We start from the raw sequence: 22,120 nt of genomic DNA, 5'->3' as shown, positions 1-22,120 counted from the left end.
CAAAAACATGAAAAATGTGACACTTTTCTGATGGGAAACAAGCCGTGAGAACAGAGAGTAGACGGAGCCGTTCTCAGAGACCCTACAAAATGACACAGGATGGAAGATTCTGACAGTCTGGGGTCTCGTCCGCAAATGATACAACCCTGAGGCTACAACACTTGCACACATACAGACACACATGCGGACCATTTCAGTAAAACTACACTGACTCACAGTTCCCGATCACTTACACAAACCCTAAATAGATCATCACCTCCATGTTATTTCTTCTTTCGTGTCCTCTTCCTGTTTTAGTTGCACATGTTTTTACTGGAAGATTTCACAATTTATACCAGAGAATTAAACGCTTGGAGAGACGCATTCTTATAGTATTCGTTTCCTATAGTCATTACAGAGTAAAATCTGCATTTACTTCATGTGATTATCGGGGGGAGTCAAGACAATGTGGGTGGAAGTTGACTAAAAACATTCCAAGGAATTTTAAAAATATTTTGATTTTTTTGCATGAAACTGTAAGTACTAAATCACATATCGCTTACTGGAAGCTTTTTAGCCGCTCACACGCTGAACTCTTGCACCGCTCGACTGTTTACCATCCGTGGATCTGTTCCGGTTTAGTTACTGGAGGGTCTGCCAAGATGCTGTGTTTGGCCTTATCAAAACATCAATTAGTATTCCAGACACAAAACAATAACGGACACAGACTGAGCAGGAGGGTGTCAGATAATCAAAACATGATAAAAGTGACATAATATGTCATAAAATTAGCGCATGAAATGTTGGTGTGTGTTCAAATACTGACATGCTCTTTCAATTTGTTTACTGCATCGTTTAGGAGGAGCAACGCTACCCATCTTTACCTCAAGAAACTGTTCTTCACAAGGACGGAGAGCAGGTAGTTGTGTTTGAAAGAGGCAGAGGGATAAATCTAAGGAGCGAGGAGGAGAAGACATAATGGAGCTGGGAAGAGGAAGAGCTCATGGAGAAGGCCAATAATGCAGAGCATATCGAGCTCTCCATTCTTTACCACCGGGGTGTCTGAGCTGCTGCCGACAGCCTGTTGAGCAGTGTGTTGATGTATGGGGTGTTGCTTAATAACAGCAGTCTGTCTGCTGGTCAACCCACAGAGCGGAAAAAAACGGCAGGAGTCATTTTATGTACTGTAGGATTCAAGTGGCTGCATAAAAGAGTCACGCAGCACTTGTCTTCTATTCTAACTACTATGTACTGTAAGCATCTGTACAGCTTTATGGCTGCAGGGGCAGATTGCATGTAATCCTCGATCGATACAGTTTTGTTGTCATGTAGAATTAGTAGATTTTTTTCGGTACTTTGTTGTTGTGAAAGGCAAACAGAGTACAGAGCACAGGCGGCTTTGACATGAAAATAGCTCCAAAACATAAAATACTTTTCAATAGGATGTAATATGTTAGTCAAAGCAGGAGTTTGGAGGTCAGGTCTGCTTGAACTTGAACTGTGTGAACCTAAACAAGACTAAACACACACAAAAAAAACATAGTTAGCATTTTCCAGCAATGCATTTACATTTATTTTGCACGAAGTCTTAACCTCCTAGGACCTGGCGTCCACATATGTGGACATCACATTTTGGGTTATTTAGACCAAAATACTAAATTTTGCTCTACGAGGGCCTGATATCCACTTACGAGGACATTATACTGCTACTGTTCTATCAAAATTTTAAACGAATATCCTCATATGTGGCTCTGATTTTTCATAAAAACAAAAATAAGGTAAAAAAAAAAAAATCTGGTAATTCTTTGTTTTTACATTCATTGGGCCCCAATATGCCCAAATATCAAAGAGAAATTAAAAATTCATGCCGTGGAAGAGTTCGGGTCTTAGGAGGTTAAAGCTTCAAAGAGATCCAGACTTACTGTGCAGCTTTGGTACTGAGTTTTGCATTATAATTAATACAAACATTGCATGTTAATATGCTCACATACTGTCTCTCAAGTCCTGTTCTTCCATAAATGCATTCATGCCCTCAATTGTCACCATGATGACACTGATGTGTAGAGGGCCTCATTGTGATTCATTGTGTAGCTAACAGACAAATTATTTTAAGACATTTCAGGTAAAACCACACATCATCTTTGTTGTGCTGTTAGCGGTAATGCATTTTAAGCTGGCATCTTCACTGCAGGAATTTAGAATAATAAGTGGTCAGATGTTTAGGGTTCAAAAAGTGCTGTAGATAGCACAACGACACAGTCAAACTGGAATGTGGCACTCACACTTTCTTTAGGTTACGGTTCCAGACTATAGAAGCCTCAAAAATGTCTGTCAAATTTCATGCCACTGCATCTCATTAAGATATTTTCAGTCGGGTCAAAGTTTGCCATGATCAGTCAACTGACTCCATTTCCTCTATATGTAACATGGGCCAAAGTGGTAGACTCAAATTTCCCACTCAAATATATGGCTATTCCAGGGCTGCAGATGATTATGCTGTATTACAGAAGAGTTTTGTTCCAGGCTCACCCACCTCACTGAAAATACACCAGGTTTTCCTGAAAAATGCTGTGGACTGGCCCCAGATGAAGAGGAAGCTTTAATCTCTGCAGGGTGTTTATTTTGTCTGTGTTTCATGGTGATCTGGATCCACTCCAGTGTTTGGGAGACTCCACCTGTCTCAACAGAGCTGGTACTGCTCAAGGGTGTGACACATGTGGAGAAACTAAAGTACATGCTGATGTGAGCACTTTAGATAACATAATGCCACGACAAAAGCACACAAAGTTGGGAAGGGAATGTTCAACCGGCACAGTTTAGCAGGGAACATTACTCATACAATGGAAGATAGTTGTGGAGAAAAGATTCAGTCCTCTTATTAATCTGCAACGTCACTAATCTTGTGACGTTATAAATAAAACGAAATAAAAGCTGCAAACATTGTCCAAAAGATTTTTTGGCCTTCTCAGTTTCAAGATGCAGTTTATGTGAAAACACGATTCAACAATAGTGATTATTTAACATTTTTACAGTGGATGAAACAGCTGCTTATTGGGGTCAGACTGAGAAAACAGTGGCCACGTAACATCACCAGTGATGACTCAACTGAGTGAAATGCTGGTCACTTCACTAAAGATGCACATCATTCAAGCACAGCAAGATTTCTCATTTAGCTGCTCATACCTGTATTTTTCCAGCTGTGACATCCAACCCACTGCTCGAAAGTCAGAGGTCACTAGAAAAGAGCCATGCTTTTTAAAGAAAATCGTTGGATTACATTTGAGATAATACATTTGACTAGTTGAGTATCTGGAGCATCAGTTTGATTAAAGTTGCCACAAAAAAAAAAGGAAACAAAAAAACCTCTTTTCAAAAACAAAATGCTGTTATATCAGGGGAATTGCCAGAGTAGTTTTAAAACTACCTAAATTCACAGAACAGCACAGAGGTGGACCAAGAAGGAAAGTCCATCAGACTCTCAGTTTGAGGAATAGACATCTCACAGTTCCTCAGCTGCCAGCTTCATTATATAAATGCAATCCTTAAGAGCCATATTCTGCTAAATTGTGAAGGAAGTAGTACACTGTTGCATGAAATCTTCAGTTTTTAGTCATTTTTATCCACAGTCAGCTGTCATATTTTTCGGACCATAAGGGGCACCAGATTATAAGAAGCACTTTCGATGAACTGGTCTGTTTTCATACATAGGGTACCCTGGATTATAAGGCGCATTAAGTCAAACAAAACAGTCAGATAAGTCAAACTTTACTCAACTCATTCTTCTTGCCTCTTCTACTTCCGTACCATTGATTCATTAATGTTGAATTCTCTGGCAGCTGCTCTATCCCCATGTTGTTGCAGTATATTAATGACTAACCTCGTATCGTGGATGGATTATCTCAGTTGTTCTCCTGACTGAGGTTTGGTCTCTTTACAGCATCCTGCCACGCGATTGCATTTGTCCCTAACCATCGGGAACCCTCATGTTAACTTTTAATCGAGTGGAAAAAAGTTAGCATTAATCCTCCAGCTTCACTGTGTTTATGTTATGCTAACATAGCTGTGTTGATAGCGATCACGTAGCATAACGTTATATACCAGCTAGCACAACTTCAGTATCTCTACAAAAGTCACTGCTGTTTAGTTTTCTGTCTTCATTCATGTTAGAAGTGATAGCAGAGATGTACGTTTTATTTTTTTCAGAAATCTCTCAGTCAGAACATGCTATATCATGTTTAGGTGGAAACTAGGAAGCTAACTTCCTGCTAACTTCTAACTCCGTTAAATTTAATAAATTCTGTTTTCATGGATGCCTGGATGTTAAACGCAATTGTTACACCTGGTAAAGCAGCAATGCTGATCATTTTATTAAAGATGAAAGAATTTAGACAGTTTTTAACTCTCAGTGATGCCACAGTGCTTGTTTGACTTTGGGACCTGTAGCGGACGGAGTTTTGGACCCGGATTGCTCCGAGTCCGCGAGGCTCCTGACTACCGTAGCTGTAATGCTCCGACAATCCATGAAGCGGTGCGGCTTCACAGCTTACCAAAGTCGTACTAAAACATTTTTTGATCGATTTTTGAGTGCTGTGTACCACATAAAATCGGTTCGAGGTCAGTAAGCACAACCAGAATTCATACATAAAGTGCACCGGATTATAAGGCGCACTGTCGATTTTTGAGAAAATTGAAGGATTTTAGGTGCGCCTTATAGTGCGGAAAATACGTTATTTAAAATTGTTACTTCTAAAATTGTTACACTTTTCAGCCCCTGCTAATGTGATTAATTACACTTTTAACATTACAAACTGGAAGAAGACTGGAACGAAGGTTGCTGAAAATAACCCTCTACACCCGGGTAGATAATATTGCCATCAACAGTTTATGTAAATGTTTATTAGAAATGTTTATCATTTATATAATAAACTATGACTATTACAATGCTTGTGCAAAAGCTGACTTATTTAGTATGCTGTTTATACTGTTTTTATACAAGACAGTATACAGTTGGTATAAAGGCTGAATTCAGTGAATTTAGCTAAGCATCATCACCTTAAATTCAAATTAATCGCTGCTGGATTTACCCTAACACTGACCATGAACACCACAGCTGCTCAACGGAATGGCTGTGGTTCAGGAGTTAGAGCTGGCCATCTACCAATCAGAAGGCTGGGCAAGATACTAACCCCCAAGTTGTTCTCCGATGAATCCATCAGAGTGTGAATGGGTGAATGAGGCAAGTTGTATGAAGTACTTTGAGTACTCAGAGTAGAAAAGCAATGTATAAGAACAAGTCCATTTACCATTTACCAGTCAAATGCAGTGCATTTCTCTAAATTTGCCACAGTACAGCAGTAAACTGTATTCTGATGCAACCTTTGAATAACACAAAGTTCATATACCTTAGTTTGTTTTGCAGGATGTTTCACCAATCTTTGATTTAAAGAACTGGGATATTACACGTAAGCTTTAAATTTCCACTAAGCAGTCCCTACCTTTAAATATAACTGCTCGTGTCCGGTCTTTCTTACATCTTTCTCCCTCTCTGAGAGAAATTAGCTCTCGTTCTTTTTTCTGCTTGGGAACTACAGCAGCTGGACCTTTAGCTAGCATATACACTGTGATGATGTTGATGTTTGAAGGCAAACAGTGAATAATAATATCTTCCGTCAGCTTAACTATAAGCTCTTTTTTTGGTGCTTGAACTTTACAGAATGTTTTTTCATTTCACCAATTTTCCCTGTAACCAAATATAATTTTTTTTTCCGATGCATTCAATATTTTAAAAATCTGTGATTGCATTTCGTTGTCTTCTGACTTTGGAGCGAGCGTGTACACTGCTTCATTATACTTAGGTAGATAAACAAAGATGTTATAAAGGTCTGGGAGCATCTTGCAATGTTTATAGCAACAGATAACGGGAAAACATTACGATCAACCATGTAAATAAACAGAGTTGACTGGTGGGAGGCGTTTTACAGTAACAAGCCTGGTTTTAACTTATTTCTGTTTACATATTACACACGAACATCTTCACAAGAAATTAGATTGTATGTCTTACACCGAAAGTCAAAGTTGTGCTTTTAGTGTTTTAAGTCACCTTTCCCTAATGAATATAATTCCGATGCATAATGCTTATTAGCACCTGTAATCTTTTATGAAACCCTCACAAAGAGCTTTAAAGTCTATTTAAAAATTTAATTGCTTATTTGTGCAAAGTTAAATCAGCTGCACCAATCAAAGGGTGGCCTGTCAATGCGATTTTATCTTTTATTTACTCCTGCCCGATGAGTCAATTGAACCAGAAATGAGGCCATGTTTCCAGAAAACAGTTCAATCACAAATTATTTACTTTTTGACAGCAGTTACATGTCATTAATTTTCTCACCATGCGGTACATTATTTCTCATAAAGATTCAAAATACTCTAAAGAGTTCCCCACAGGAAATCATTTTAGTACTGAAGCACCAGATTATTCACGTTTACACCTTTACAGGGTTAGAATAACAAGAATGCCCTCCACGGTGTTTGTGGTGTTTCACCCAAAAAGTAGATTTGATGTTGACACGCTTGATAAGCATTTGACAGGCACTGCAGAAGGAGTGAGGGTGCACAGAGACATCCTCCCACATCTTTCACACATGTTAATCATCAAACACAAAATACATGGAAGCCCACGTAGCAACGCACAGACATCAGTTTGTGATTTCCCACAGAAACAACACCATCGTCCCCCGTCTCCAGACTGTAGAAGGGACACGAAAGTGCCTGTTATAAGAGATCGTCATGTCCAGAGAACAGTCCTGTTATTGCACAAAATGACGACGGCCTGCAGTAAAAATTTCCTACCTCCACACACACACAAATAAAAGTTTCTGTGACTGTAATGTAAAATAAACTGAGGATCACCAGCGCTCTTCATAAAATAGTCTCTTTGTAAAAAACTTGTAAACAAGAACAAGAACAGTGCTTCAATCTTGTTCAGCACAAACCTTGAACAGATGCAAGAACAATCACAGCAGCACTCCGTCAGACCTGCATGGTGGTTTGGCTAGATGAAAGCCACTCTTGAGTAAATGACATATGACAGCCCACTGGGAGATTGCCGAAAGTAACTCAAGAGGCATGAAGACAAAAGATTCTCTGTTATAATGAGCCAATAAAAAAATCAGCTTTTCTTTAAGCAGAACTCCAAAAAGCTGTCTGATACAGACTCCTGCAGTGAATCTTTGTAGAGCACTAATTGGGAGTTTATGGATCGGTAGGAAATCTACCATGTAGCTTCTCTGAAACCCTACGCCGTAACCTGACGTGCATCTCCCTACAAATTTAATTACATGTCATATTAATGCAGTCTGCATCTAATGTGATTGGTCTGTTCAGTGTTGTCAATTTGTCCTGTGTGTTTCTAGTGCTGCAGTTTTTGAAGTTATCAGTGATGGTAACAATCATCATCTCACTATAGGAATATTAATCATAGCATCAGTGTAAGGACTCACAAATGCCAGCATATTACTGCAGAAACTATCAGAATACACAAATGTGATTGGCCCCGAAAACCCCCCCAAAACTGACCACAATAAAGAGCCGGGATTGAGAGGGGAAAAAGTCCCGGCTTTTTATCCCATGTAAACAGCTGACGTTGTAGCATTTATGCTTGTGTTGGTGCATTTTGTTTTAATTACCTTGTGGTCACATCCAGGTGTTTTTATGTGTCCCACGAGACACAGGAGAAAAAAAAAATTCCCTTTTTTTCCCCTTGGAGTGGAGTGGATGCCCACTCTTTGTTGTGGTTAGTTTGTTTTGGGGGGCTGCAGACATATTTGTGCATTCTCTCACATCCATTCCGGTAGATTTATCAATCTCCTTCCAGGAATATGCTGAGATTTGTGAGTCCTGATCGGGACTATTTAATGGAGCTGTCAGTAAAACACATATAAGAGTTTCAGCCAAACTAACAAACTGACGCATTCACGACAATTCTCAATGGTTTGACATTTTGAATGTATCGTATCAAATTGTATTGCATTGTATGGTATTGTGTGGTATCATATCATCATATCCTAGTCTATGACATCACATCATATTGTATCACATTAGGTCATATTGCACTGTATAGTACAGGGGTGGGCAATTCCAGGCCTCGAGGGCCGGCGTCCTGCAGGTTTTAGATCTCACCCTGGGTCAACACACCTGAATCAAATGATTAGTTCATTACCAGGCTTCTGGAGAACTTCAAGACATGTTGAGGAGGTAATTTAGCCATTTGAATCAGCTGTGTTGGATCAAGGACACATCTAAAACCTGCAGGACACCGGCTCTTGAGGCCTGGAGTTGCCCACCCCTGGTATAGTATGATATGTTGTCATATGACATCGCATCATATTTCATTCTGTTACATGGTAATGTGTCTCATTGTGAGGCATCTTACATTATTGCACTATGTTATCTCATATTGTTTCACATTGCATCATATCTGTGGCAGACAGGTGTGCCAAACTGGCAAGTGAGACTTTTTCTTTTTTTACTCCAAGATCCTTTGAATTGAAGATCATTTAACTGGATTTCATGAGTGGGACAACACCGCACACATTCTCTGTCTATATATGAGCCCCCTGCACTGCAAGCTGTTTGTTTTCGTTTTATGCCCCATCCCAGCCCCCTTTTTCAATTCATTCACCTCTCATTAGTGCATGGGGATCTGCAGTCCTCAAGGCATTCACACTATTGAGATCCTGTTTCTCTTTAAACTTTATTCTACCTTATTCTAGTTGCTCCGACCTTTGCTGGTTAACTACTCCCTCAGTTTTCAGCCGATTTGCACCATTTAAACTTTAATCTGTTCTGCTCCCTATGCTAATGCCAGCTACATCTTTTGGTGCTCATACTTTTGATACTTTTTGAGATATTAAGCTTTTTATGCCATTTTTTGGCAAATCCCACTTATGACAAAAAAAATTCAGTAAACAGTTCAACTTTTTTAACTCTTTTCAACACAAATTTCAGCTTTTTCACGTCTTTTCAGCAGAATTTTCCATTTTTCAATAATTTTCAGCACAAATTCCAGCTTCTTTAGCTGTTTTCACTGCAAACTTCAGCTTCTTCACCTCTTTTCAGCAGAAATTCTGCTAATTCACATCTTTTCAGCAGAATTTTTAGTTTCTTGGCCTGTTTTCTGCACAATTTTCTGTTTCTTCATCTCTTTTCAGCTGAAAGTTCAAAAAGTTCACCTCTTTTCAGCAGAATTTTTAGCTTTTTCACCTCTTATCAGCACAAATCTCAGGCTCTTCTGCTCTTTTCAACAGAATTTTCAGCATCTTCACCTCTTTTCAGGACAATTTTCAGTTTCATATATTTTCAGTCACCTGAGAACAAGTTTGGCTCAGTGAGATGAGCAGCTGCCTTGAGACCAGCTGGCGCTGGTTCGAATCCTACCTGTGGTGCTTGTGGCACGTCTTCCATCCTTGAAGTGTAGTCTTTTGAATAAAGCAGAGTTCAGCTTCTACACAGTGTTTTCAACGGAGTTCTCCTTCTGCTGTTTTCAGATTCCACTACACGGCATTCACACTGCATTTTCGCAGGAAATGCAACTTTTTCTAGTTTTAATACTGGGAAAGTTAAGCCATACTCAAGCCCAAACACTGGTAAATTTCAGAAAAAATCACACCGTCATATTTTACACTGTTGACTGTTTCCAAATGTAGCACATGGGGGGAAAGGCGTTCTTCAGACAGAGGATAGAAAATGTAGGTGGAAGTATGTGTGAGTTTATTAGTGATATTATTCAAAACCATGGGCTACACATCCTGCAAACTTTGTACTAAGGGACCGCTAAGTTAAAAAACTGGCTAATTTCAGACACAGCTAAAGTGGGCGTGCGGTCTCACATACCCTTCTGCTGGGTGATGTTCAGAAAAGGTCAGGGCAGCAGTGCATGTGTGAAAAAAGCATTAGACAGACAGACAGAGGTAAAAAAAAAAAAAAGCAAAAAAAAAGCAGACACACTCCAAAGTTTATATATAGCAAGGTGAAAGGTCATAAGTTGCTGGTTTTTATATATATCACATATGCCACAACCTTAGGGACCGGAAATGACACACAACAACACAGACATGCAGGCCCATCCGCACACACACACCACACAAGCCTGCTGCACCTTATTAATGTATGAATCTATAATTTTAAGATCTCAATTTTCTGTGGACTATTGTCTAAATTATATTTTGCTCGATAATATTACTTATTTAAATGTTTCATGTAATAAAGGCGCATTGAAGCGACGTAACAGAGTACAAGAAGAGAGGGAGGGAGGGAGGGAGGCGGAACTTAGAGTCTCACTTAGTGACGGTAACTCTCTCTCTGGCTCGCTCTCTCCCTCTCACTCCGTCTGTGTGTGCATGTGTGTGTTTGGCTGTGTGTGTGTCTCAGTCTGCCGGCTGTTGTCGCTGGCTCACACTGTTTGGTACTTTCACAGCCACTGTACCATCTGTCCGAGCATTTTTCGCGGAGGTTGAATGAAATTAAACGAGTTTTTGTCCCCCTATCTGGATAGTCTCTTTTTTTGGGAACTGACTCCAAGACTCCGGGAACCTAAACGTGAGTACAGCATCGCATCGTTTAATGACAAGCGTCTTTACCGCTGTATTTGCGCTTTGCTTTAAATGCAAGTGAAACTGTCTTCTGCAACAGAAAACTAGAACTGAGCTCGGTCGTTGAGGATTTTTCCTGATAGATCATTAGATCACCGTTTTCACATCCTGTAACACAGACATCGCGACAAAGTTTAGCGTTAAATAGTGATATAAAAAACTAGAATTCTTGATGCACAGAAATAAAAAAGGGAGATTTTACTATTCATATTCACGGCTTTTGCTGTTTCCTTTTTATTGTCAACTTCCCAACATCCCATCCACTCTGGGTGTTATTTTTTGTGATCCCATTAACCTGTAGCAGCGGGAAATCAGCTGAGCTGGCACCACTGACATTGCAGTACAGCAGGCACTAGTGTCCCTGCCACAGCTCCAGGGGTAATGAGTGCAGACAATTAATAAATTATCAGATTGAACGATTAATTCGGCTGCTTGTGTCACTGAATCCCTCCAGCTCCATATTACTCTGGGAGCGACCATGCACTGTTTGTGATGTTGCAGAACCAGCTTGGGCACTGTCAAGAACCGTTCTGAGTGCAGTTTATTGTGTGCTGAAGCAGACTGGGAGCGTTCTGTAATGAGTTTATGAACTTTAAAGGGGGATGCCTGTACTAGTAAAGCCCGTAGCTCATTTATCACCCCTAGCAGAAAATGTCTCAGTTGTGCATAAATGAATAATAATATTGTCCTTTTTCACTTTAAAAAGGACAATGGAGAGTGTGCATTAGTTAGTATAACAGTACCAAAGTCTGCTGTTCAAATGACAAAAATCCCACAGAGGTTACATCTAATGCAAACAGACTGCTTCTAACAGAGAAAATAGTAGATTGGTCCTTAATTCATGCATTCTTCGGCCTACTTAGGATCTTTACTTTACAGGAAAAAAGTGTGTTGAGGCGACTACTGTGTTATATAAATAAACTTGAATTAAACTCAATTGAATCTGTCACATGCAGATGATAACAAAAGAAAATAAAACATATAAGTGTCAGAGTCAGAGGTGATCTGAGTACAGCGTGCTGTAGGTTCACCTTTGAGTGTTGTGTGTGTCAGTCTGAAATTCACTGCTTGTAATTCTTATCATTTAAAAGAAGAATTTGAGGATTTATTCACTAATCAATAATCTTCCACTTATTGTAGTGTATCTTAGAAAGAACAGGAAGCTATGAAAACTATGAGGATGCATGACCAATGATGAATTATTGATTTATGCTGAGCGTGATGAATGATCTTCACATGCGGAAGTGATTTTCTCGCTCTCAGTTCCTGAAAGGTATCAATACTTTGTTTTTAATTGAACATTTCGAGATCGATTATATACATTTACAAAAATATCTGTGTATGAAAATCTACAATGACTTCTGCACTTTCATTAGACACTCGAGCAGCTGAGCCACCTCAGGCAGAGAGAGGGAGAGAGAGACACAGGGACAGCGATCTCGGACAAAATGTCATGCTTCACTAGGATGCGGGGAGATGTTTCGATGGACCTTAATGGTCTTTTTTAGTCGAAAATCGAAACCATGAATCCTCTGTTCCTCCTGAAGAATTCCTGTTTTCTACTTCTACAGTTGTAATGTTAAAATCAATAGGATCTCATCTTCTTCTCCCCTGTGTCTGCACCGCCCCTCCTCCCCTGTTTTCTCTTTCCTCGGTGAAGATGGATACAGTCAGTCTGTCCCTCTCTTTCACGTATTTCATCTTTCCCTCTTTTTCCTTTCCTGATTTCCTGCTTCACTGGCTCATTAACCTAAAGTGTATTACAAAGCAGTGAGGGGGAAATTACATTTATTTTTAAATGATCCATTAAATTTAAATGCAATTCTCCCTCATTTCTGTATTGGTGCATGATTTAAAACATTGCAAGTAAACATCCCCTCCTCATTCTTGACCCCTGTCACCTCACCGGAAAGATAATCTGTGCAGGTTTAGCTCCGACCTTCAAGGTAGATGGATGACTGTGGTTAGCCGAGCGCCAGCTTTACTTACCTGAAGTTCCTTTTTCCACCACTTCACGCCCTCTCCTTTCACCCTCAGTCCAGATGAATCTCTCCTCTCCTTCCTTTTTCAAGGTTTCCCTTAGAAGTCAGATTTTGATGTGACCTTTAAAAAACCCTGAACACTCTGAACAAAAACCCACTTACATCTGACTTTTGTCTTCAGTGTGAAATTGTATAATAGGGATTCAGTCCGGGTCAAATGACTCTGCGGCTGTCACAGATATTAGCGGTTCCAGCTCAGATCAGCAATGATAGAAACATGACACCCAGGTTTTGACCCCCTTTTCACGCTGTGATGAGCGTTCGTGTTGTCATTCTGTCTTAACTTATCCAACTCTGTCATCTCAGCCCCAAATTCCATCAGTCTCCATTAAAGTGGCAAACTAATATTGTTTAGTCAGCACTGAAGCTGAAGAGACTAAAGTAAAAAAACACCAAAAAAGTAACCACAGTAACACTTTGGACTGTATGTGGCTCAGTAGAGTTTACTGATCTTATTTTCAGGTTGTTTGTGAGGTTAACACACAACTGAAAAACAACCGTCCAGCTCATCTTGTGAATATCTTTTACAAATGAAAAAAAAGCATATATGGCACACCTGTCAGTGCACGTGTGCCATAGTTTTTATGATTGCCAACAATATTTAGTTCACTGGATGGATTAAGATTGGCACAAACACAGTGTTTGGTGCTTTTAGGGTTTAGAGTATGGGCTATTCTTCACTTTTCTAACAACTCTAGCAAGTCACAGCTTTCACTCATCCTGTGTAAAATGTCAAAAGAGGATTAAGAAAATTGGATTAGGAAATGTGATTCAAGTAAAGGTGATGTGAGACGAAGAGCTGAGAAATGAGTAGACAGGACAGAGTTTTTAAAGGACAGGAGAAACAAAACTGAGATTAAAGTAGGTGAGGTCAAAGGGAGTGGAAAGTGGAAGATAGATGTTAGGATGAGGACTGGAGGATAAAAAAAGAACTTCAGAGGTGGGTTAATGTGAACGAGATAGCAGTGAAGGTGTAATTGGTCTCCAGAGGAGCTCTGATAAGCAGCACTTAAGAGCCTTTGTGGTTAAGTAATCACTGTGATTAACGGCTACAGCGCTGGAGAACGACACTAACAAGTAGCCTGACTGTAGGATCGACACCCACTGTGGTACATTATCACATTATATTGAAACATAACAGTGTTGTCGTGTGGTTTCCTCTCCAGTTTTTTGCAGTTTTCTGAAAAGACTTAGACTTCAGATTAGAGATGGACCGATCCGATATTACGTATCGGTATCGGTCCGATACTGACCTAAATCACTGGATCGGATATCGGAGAGAAATAAAAAATGTAATCCGATCCATTAAATATCAGAAAAGCACCTCACAAAACTTGGACACGGCGTAAGTCGGCTCATAACCGTAGCACGTTGGAGCAGTATGCGTCAGGTGATAGAGCAGCTGTGTGTATTTCTAGTCTCGCTACCAAACCAGCATTTCATCTCCGTGGAAGTGATCCCAGAGAGAAGTAAAGCAAGTGTGTAAGTTCATCTCTGAATGTTTGTAAAGCATTCCCACGTTAAGCTTAACAACTGATATATGGAGCGACTGGCTCTTCTCTCTCCCTCCCTCTTCTTGCTGCTACTTCAATCATGAAACTGATCAATGATCAGCTGATCGGCTTTTCTGTCGGGAGTCCATCTCTCTCTCTTTATTGATTAAAAAACACACTATATCAGATTCATATCGGTATCGGCAGATATCAAAATTTATGATATCGGTATCGGTATCGGACATAAAAAAGTGGTATCGTGCCATCTCTACTTCAGATCCTGCGTGGATCTGAAGTGAGGATTTAAATGCAGATTTACATCAGAACTCTTATTTATCTGAGTTTGTGGATCATCACAGAATTGCTTGGTCATTGCTTCACACTTCATTTTATATTCACATATTATGTGTTAACTATCTTGATACAACATCTTCTCTGGTTTCTTTGGCCCCACACTTACTGCTTTTTCACACATGCACAGAGGAGGAAGTTTGTTCTGCTCCACCAGCATTTGACAGCATTTGTCTGCAGTGCTTGTGTGGCAGATTAGAAGTGTGTTTCCATGCAGTGCCATTATCCTGTGAATAGCTTTTGGCGCATCCAACTGAACAACTACCCACCATTATGGGCCAGTTATGTGTTGGTTATTTTTACAAATGGGGTAAAATTAACTGGCAGGCAGTGGAATAAAGCCTTTCTTTATTCCTCTAATGGTGGGCGTTTCCTTTAATGATACAGCATCACATGAAAACTGTTAATAGAGTCAGTGTGCAGCTGATATACTAAAATGAGGTAAAAGATGTGTCTTGCTATTTAGAAACCAGAAAGGTCAAGATTTTTTACCCTCTACTAATGTCACGGTCCTGTGTCGGTGACCCAGTGTTTTGTGTTATTGTTAATCTTTGATTTCATCATGGTTCATCATTTTTGTTTATGGTTCAGTATTTCTAGCTCTAGAGTTCTTCTTTGTTTTGTGATTTCTATTTCTTGGGTTTTGTTCCTGTGGCCCTCATGTTTAGTGCAGGTTTAGTTCTGTCTTCATGTTTATTTTCTTGCTCCCCGGTCAGTCGTGTGTCATGTCGGAGTTTGTCACTCATGTCTCTGTGCTCCGTGTTCAATCTGTTGAGTGTCAGGTCCATGCCTGTTGTGCGTTTCCTGTTTTATTTTGATAGTCCCTGTCCTGTGTGCAGTGTGCCTGGTTTTGCTTCTCTTGTCTCGTTGGGTCTGATTTGTCCCAGTTGCGTTACCACCTGTTCCCCATCCTCTCATTGCCCTCATCATGTTGTGTTTTTCCTCTGTGCTTCTGGTAATGTTCTGGTTCTCTGTTTCCTGGTTTTGTTTTCTAGTTTCTCAGTTTTCCAGTTTAAGTTTTGTGTTTCTAGTTTAGCTTTGAATGTTCTCCTGCAAGAAAGCTGCTGCTTTTAGTTAATTATTCTCTCTCCGAGTCCTGTGTTGGGGTCCTAGACACAGCAAACCCTGACAATTAACCTGATTTTTTTGAATAGGGGGAATGTGTGCATGCAAAGTTTTCCAGTGTTTATGTGCTTTGTGAGTGAGAGTTGGGTAGGATGGCTTTTATACTATGTTTACATCAACCAAGGAGGCGATGTTTCTGGTAGCGTTTGTGTACATGTGTGTCGTCATGTTTGTAAACATGATAGCTTTGAATAAATCAATGTTAACAGTCCATTAAAATTCGGCTGATGTCCACCAAGATATTCTGATTTACTGGTTGAAAATTGACATAAAGCCTTATAACTTAGAGACCATGTTTCTTACAAGTGTGGTGTGCATTGTCAACACATTGACTGTATAAAGATTTAAAATGTGTCACATGTGACCTCTGACCTCTCCTTCAAGGCCAATATCTTTAAAGAAAGTCTTGCCAAGACAAAATGACTGAGCTGCCTATTAGTTAAATGTACTGAATATAATATTATATAATAAACACAATCAATACAGATGATCTATTACCTACTCTACATAATGTTTGTGTAATAAAGATAAATGTGTCATGCTAGGCTAAAGTAAATACTGCCCAGAGAGTGAGCTCTCTTGCACTCTCTCTTACGCTATTACTTGGATATTTTTGTATTTTATACCTTTGTTAGCTGTTTTAATGCTCCGTGTATCTTCCCATGGTGTGCAGATGCAATTCAGGAAGTAGCTAAATTGGTTACACAGCATCTTTTCTCCCACGAGATCAATTTTTGTGCCTGTTCCCTGACAAAGAATAAAACTACAACTAAAATATAAGCGATGCATTTTGTGCTGTTTGATCAACACTTCAACCAACATTATTATACAGACAATAACATGTGAGTTTGTTTACTGGCCACGATGTACAGACTGAACATTTTCGGTGGATAGATAGCAACCTGTGGGTTCACAGCGTGCCTAATTGGACGATTGTTCTGGAGATGGCATGTGCCACAGTCCTGGTTTTTAATTAGGGGGGTGACTCATAAACGAGTGTGCGTAATAGTGCTTTGTGTCACACCTATAAATCCACCCACTCTCACCCACGCTGAGATTGGTCCGGTGCCACGTGTAGCTACTTGTTTAATTGGAAGTCCCTGTGCAGAGTTTTGTTTTTGTGCCAGTGCAATTTGCTGTGCTTGCTTTTGCTTTCCTGTAGTCAAGAGCTCATTTGCAGGAGCAACAACACCTATGACTAATTTATGCTTTGTTGGTTGTGAAGATAATTATTTGTCTGTTTTTTCCACAGTGTATCGGAAATATCAATATATCTTTAAGCAATAGAGGGTTTGTAACTTGCGTTAGTCATTTATTGAACAATATTTTAAATATTAGCTCGTCCAACATTAGTGGTTTGCCATTTTACTGCCTCGTTACTTCATCAACTAAGTGAGATGAATTAGATGAAGCCTATTATTTTCTAATTATGAGGATAAGGGCAAAAAAATTTAATAACCCTTAACATAATTAGATACGGGACAAGAATTAATATGGTTATAAAGTTTTGTGTTAGAGTTACAGAATTTCATTGTCTATCTATGCAACAACAACAACAAAAAAAGACAAAGGAAAACAAGATAAAACTTTATTTACCATTCTTATTCATGCTGTCTTGTTCCTTTAAACCCTGTTTGTGGTGAGACTGGTCTTGCCCAGGGAAAATATGAATAACTCAAATAACCACTGAAGTTAAACCTTGTGTGACTGGCCTGGTGTGTTTTCAGTTGCTTTAAGAACAGTACCAGGAAATTATGCATGACTTGCATCTGCATAACAAAACATTTGTTGTTAGAAGGTGGTTAAGTGAGGAATCCATCTTGTATGAATAAAAATGCAGTTTTCCCATGCACCGCAGTTGAAATCCACACTTATTATAGGCCCTATAGTGTTCGTATTTTTTACATTATAAATTCAGATCCCCACTTTTTCCACACTAAACTCTGGTTATGGTTGTTGCAATGGTCACTGCTTGTATGACTTGTGAAATCAACACAGTGTCACAACTCACAAGTACAGTCTTTTTGGAAACAAGAAGTGTGTCATAGAGTTTTTAGTACTCTGCAGAATACTTAATCTTTTCCATGTGTTGCAATAATTTCCATTTGTGCCATTTGGCAATCATTTTGGGTCCCTGCATTTATAAATTGCAGAGACAGACCAGCTTGCAAACCCATCCCTTGTGCAGGTTACAAAAATTTGAACATATAGAGCAAACAAAAAACAAACAAACAAAAAGGCAAGAACAACAACACAACACTCTGACATAGCTAGTTTGAAAAACCTGTTCGGGAAGGCCAATGTTTGAGTAATGATAACTTACCCATAACCCTAACCCCTAACGCTAACCGTGCATTGGGTAAACAAATTGGATAAATAAATACATTTTCAAGGCCACATACAATTTCATGTTTGTCTGGCCAAACAATGACCATCAGACCATCAGGGCAATGCTTTGGCCAGTCAAAAGTCCAGAGAGTGCTGTTGCAGTTATAGAAAAACATGCTGTTATTTAAACTTTTCAAAGATGAAAATAATTTTTAGGCCTTAAAATGCATTATTACTATTTAGACTGGATTTCCTGGTTCCTGTTACATTTCATCAGAAGCTACTGGCATCTCAGATAACCTCAAGCTGTCTTTAGTATCTGTCCTGATTTGCTTTGTGAATAAATGCTGTTTGCTTTAGCTTTAGCTGCTTGGTTAGGGTTTGGGAAAGATCAGGGTTTGGCTTTTTTTTATTCTGCATGTTTAAAAGTAGGGCTGTTCGATATAACAATATATATCAAATGACGATATAAAAACGTCTATCGTTTCATTATACGCTATCGTTTGTTTCGTGGTGTGGCAAAATAAACTGTTTACGGCAATATTTTTTCATCGTTTTGATGGTCACTGTAGTGGCTATATTAATTTCTTAAAGTTCTCTCTTTCTCTTATATTTAATATAACCACACTACAGACGGTCAAGCGCCTGTTTTTATGCGTTGTGATTAGCAACAACGTAACAGCAAAGCGTGTCCGCTTGTTTATGTTCCACATAAACCTTTCACAATAAAGCTCAAGATCCTGTTGAGACTTTTCAAAATAAACTGAATCACATGAAAGTGATGCTAGCTTCTACATTACAGACCAAAAGGAACTAAGGTATACATAGTGTACATAAGTGATAAGAATGGGATTAGACCTGTGTTACAGTACTGATGTTAAAGGACACACTGTGGATATCTCTGACATGCAAAGGGTTTTAGCAGAATGGCAGTGTCTTGACTGTTGTGCAAATGATAATAATTTTATCTGCCAGCACCTCAAACAAAAGACCACCACACACAAACCACTGTCCTGTTTAAAATTGTGTTGTGTTTTGTGGTGTTGTGTTGTGTCTCCAGCCACTTCCACTAAGTGAGGTTGTTCCTGATCACGCGTTACTGAGTGGCAGTTCAAGTTTGTGGCTCCTTTTTTTTTTAAATGGGAAAAAAGACACCCTGGCATGTACATATTTTGAAGGCCTTCCTGGAACATTGCTGTGTGAGTTTAGTAACGTAATGCAATGGAGCGCATCTCTGTGTGTCGACCGAGAGGGAAATTTAAACAGAAGAGAGGACAAAGGGAAACGAAGGAGGGACACACAGACACAGAGTTTAAATGTGTGTTTGTGTCTGACGACACTTGTAAATGAACCAGGTTGTGCTGAGGTCACTGCTGTCTGTCAGTAAACACTATTAGCCCTGTTAGGCAGACACACACACCTTCACACACATACTAATGTTTCCACTGAGGAGACAGCAGCACCTGTGGCGAGCATTAGAGCAGTTTCAGATGGTCGATAACCATCTAACCATCACTCCGTTTTTTCCCCCATTAAATGTTGAGCTCTCTATCCACTTGCTTCTCTTCTACAATATCAATGCCACCTCTATTTCTCCTCCATTGTGTTTATCTCCTGTTTTCCTCTCAGGTTAACTTTTTCCGCTCTTTCTTCTTGTTCATCTTCAGCCTCCTGCATCTCTTCTATCGCTCTATCTCTATCGTTTGTCCGGATAACATTACCAAAAACTCTTTTTCTAACCATTTAGCCGTACACACTTTCTATCTCTCATAGTATCTCTTTATCTTTTTCCACTTCTCCTGTCTCCCCCTTCCAGTTTATTAATCTATTTGTCTTTCATTTTCTGTTCATCAATAGTTTTCTTCTTACCCATTCTTCTACTTTGTCTTCATGTTTCTTAATTTCAGTAACTCATATGATCCTGACTTTCAGCAGTTGGGTTACCTGGTGTACTGTTAGTGTTTACAATTCCAGTGATAAATCCACGATGTCTACTTAAACACTCTATGGTGGAATCAGTTAAAGATGCTCAAAGTGGATCTTTGTAACAATAGACAATCTGATGATGTCAGAAAAATTAAAGTGCAGGAAAGGAGAGGCTATCCCTCTCTGAGTCACTTTGTTTCTTTCTCATTTTCCCCTGTCTCTCCAAGGTTCCTCATCAGGTCTGTGGCTATTGATTGTTTTAATAATAGATTACCAAAGATGATCAGATGAAACTCTAATGATACCTGAGGAAAAAAAGTAGACTGTAGCCAGTTTACAAAAACAGAAAGAGGCCCAGAGATCAAAATAGAAGACATAATAGATGAATGATGTGCCTATATGGACAGGTTTAGATTTAGGTTTATATTTTGTGGGAGGAAGGCTTGTGCATGAGCATGCTCTCATTTTGTTATACAATATGAATGCAGAATGCAGGTGCCTCTTAATACTTTGATTTTAAATGTTTAGTTAATAGTGTATTTTTTAATATATAAATTGAACAAAATTTTGCATTGATTAGTATCTGAGAATTGATTTTTGGCAACCCTAATTGTTACAACTCTAGGAGGTTTCGCGTTGTGTAGGTGTGTCCCGAGGAGCCAGTGGACAGCTGGCTTCATCCAGCAATCAGCCACACAGCAGTATATAACCTTGTGAAGAGCTTCTCAGTCAGTGTTCGGACTAGTCTTGGCTGGTGACGTTTAGTGGCATATTCTGCTTATTTTTACTAAGCTTGGTGGTTTCTTTGGGCTGCTAGTGAGTAGCAGGTATTTGCTGGCAGCAGAAGCATACCTTTTAATTTGGTTAACCATCTCTTTTGATTATCGTTAGGATATTTTAGTTTGTCGATGGCTTTTGTTTAGTTGAAATAGTGGTGTTCCCGTATCGTTATTCTTTTTAATAAAAATCTTAATTAAACAATTTGCTCTGTTTGGCTTCGTCTTTTCCTGATCGTACCATTGTTCCTCCTCTCATCCCGTAGCTTTATTCTTGAGGACGGAACAATAATGATCAATTACAGAGTGCTCACTTACTTGCTATCACTAGCTCTATTTCCAGAAACGCTCAGATCACAACTGATCTCAGAGCAATGAAAGCAATAGCTAGGAGTAGCTGTTCTAGCATTCTGGTCTCCAAACAGTTCCTGACAAAGACCAGGGATTCATTCACAATGTGGATAAGGCAAGCAGAGTTAAGCCTGTTTCCAGAAACAACAGACAACTCCAGCAACAAGATGGCAGATGCTTGTGTTAGATTTCACTGGATATAGCACTACAAACAAGGCTTGCCTTGCTTGCCCTGTTGGAATACCATCCATTCTGAGCATCATAAAGGAGGATTATCGATGATATGTCTGCTGGCAAATGATTTGTCAATCACAAGAACGTGTGGTTCTTAGAGAATGATTAACAGAACACAGCACTTTGACATAGCTAGTTTGAAAAACCTGTTCAGAAAGGCCAATGTTTGAGAAATGATAACTTACCTGTAACCCTAACCCCTAACTCTAACCCTGCATTGGGTAAACAAAGGGCCAGCATGGGTAAATAAATACATTTTCAAGGCCAAATACAATTTCATGTTTGTCTGGCCAAACAATGACCATTGGGGCATCAGGGCAATGCTTTGGCCAGTCATAAATCCTGAGAGTTTACCTTAGCAACTCCAGCAACAACATAGCAGATGCTTGTGTTAGATTTCACCGGATGTAACACAACAAGCAGGGCTTGCCTTGCTTGCCCTTTTGGAATACCATCCATCCTAAGCATCATAAAGGAGGATTATCGATGATATGTCTGCTGGCAAATGATTTGTCAATCACAAGAACGTGTGGTTCTTAGAGAATGATTAACAGAACACAGCACTTTGACATAGCTAGTTTGAAAAACCTGTTCAGAAAGGCCAATGTTTGAGAAATGATAACTTACCTGTAACCCTAACCCCTAACTCTAACCCTGCATTGGGTAAACAAAGGGCCAGCATGGGTAAATAAATACATTTTCAAGGCCAAATACAATTTCATGTTTGTCTGGCCAAACAATGACCATTGGGGCATCAGGGCAATGCTTTGGCCAGTCAGAAATCCTGAGAGTTTACCTTAGCAACTCCAACAACAACATGGCAGATGCTTGTGTTAGATTTCACCGGATGTAACACAACAAGCAGG

The 22,120-nt window shown here is 39.4% G+C and overlaps 1 protein-coding gene across 1 annotated transcript in view; it reads left to right on the top strand.

Annotated features, from left to right (window-relative positions):
* Window positions 1-10,364: 10,364 nt before the first annotated feature.
* gpr4 (G protein-coupled receptor 4) overlaps window positions 10,365-22,120 on the top strand; it is a 54,839-nt gene continuing 43,083 nt past the window's right edge. The window contains exon 1 of the mRNA XM_084950798.1: window positions 10,365-10,575. The gene's annotated coding sequence lies outside the window, so the exon portion shown is untranslated. The remainder of the gene's footprint in view (window positions 10,576-22,120) is intronic.

The sequence above is a fragment of the Perissodus microlepis genome, chromosome 14 (assembly GCF_051167445.1).
Source record: "Perissodus microlepis isolate ML-2025 ecotype Zambia chromosome 14, ASM5116744v1, whole genome shotgun sequence".
NCBI lineage: Eukaryota > Metazoa > Chordata > Actinopteri > Cichliformes > Cichlidae > Perissodus > Perissodus microlepis.
Note: the sequence above shows the minus strand (reverse complement) of the source record. Positions and strands in the feature narration are given on the sequence as shown.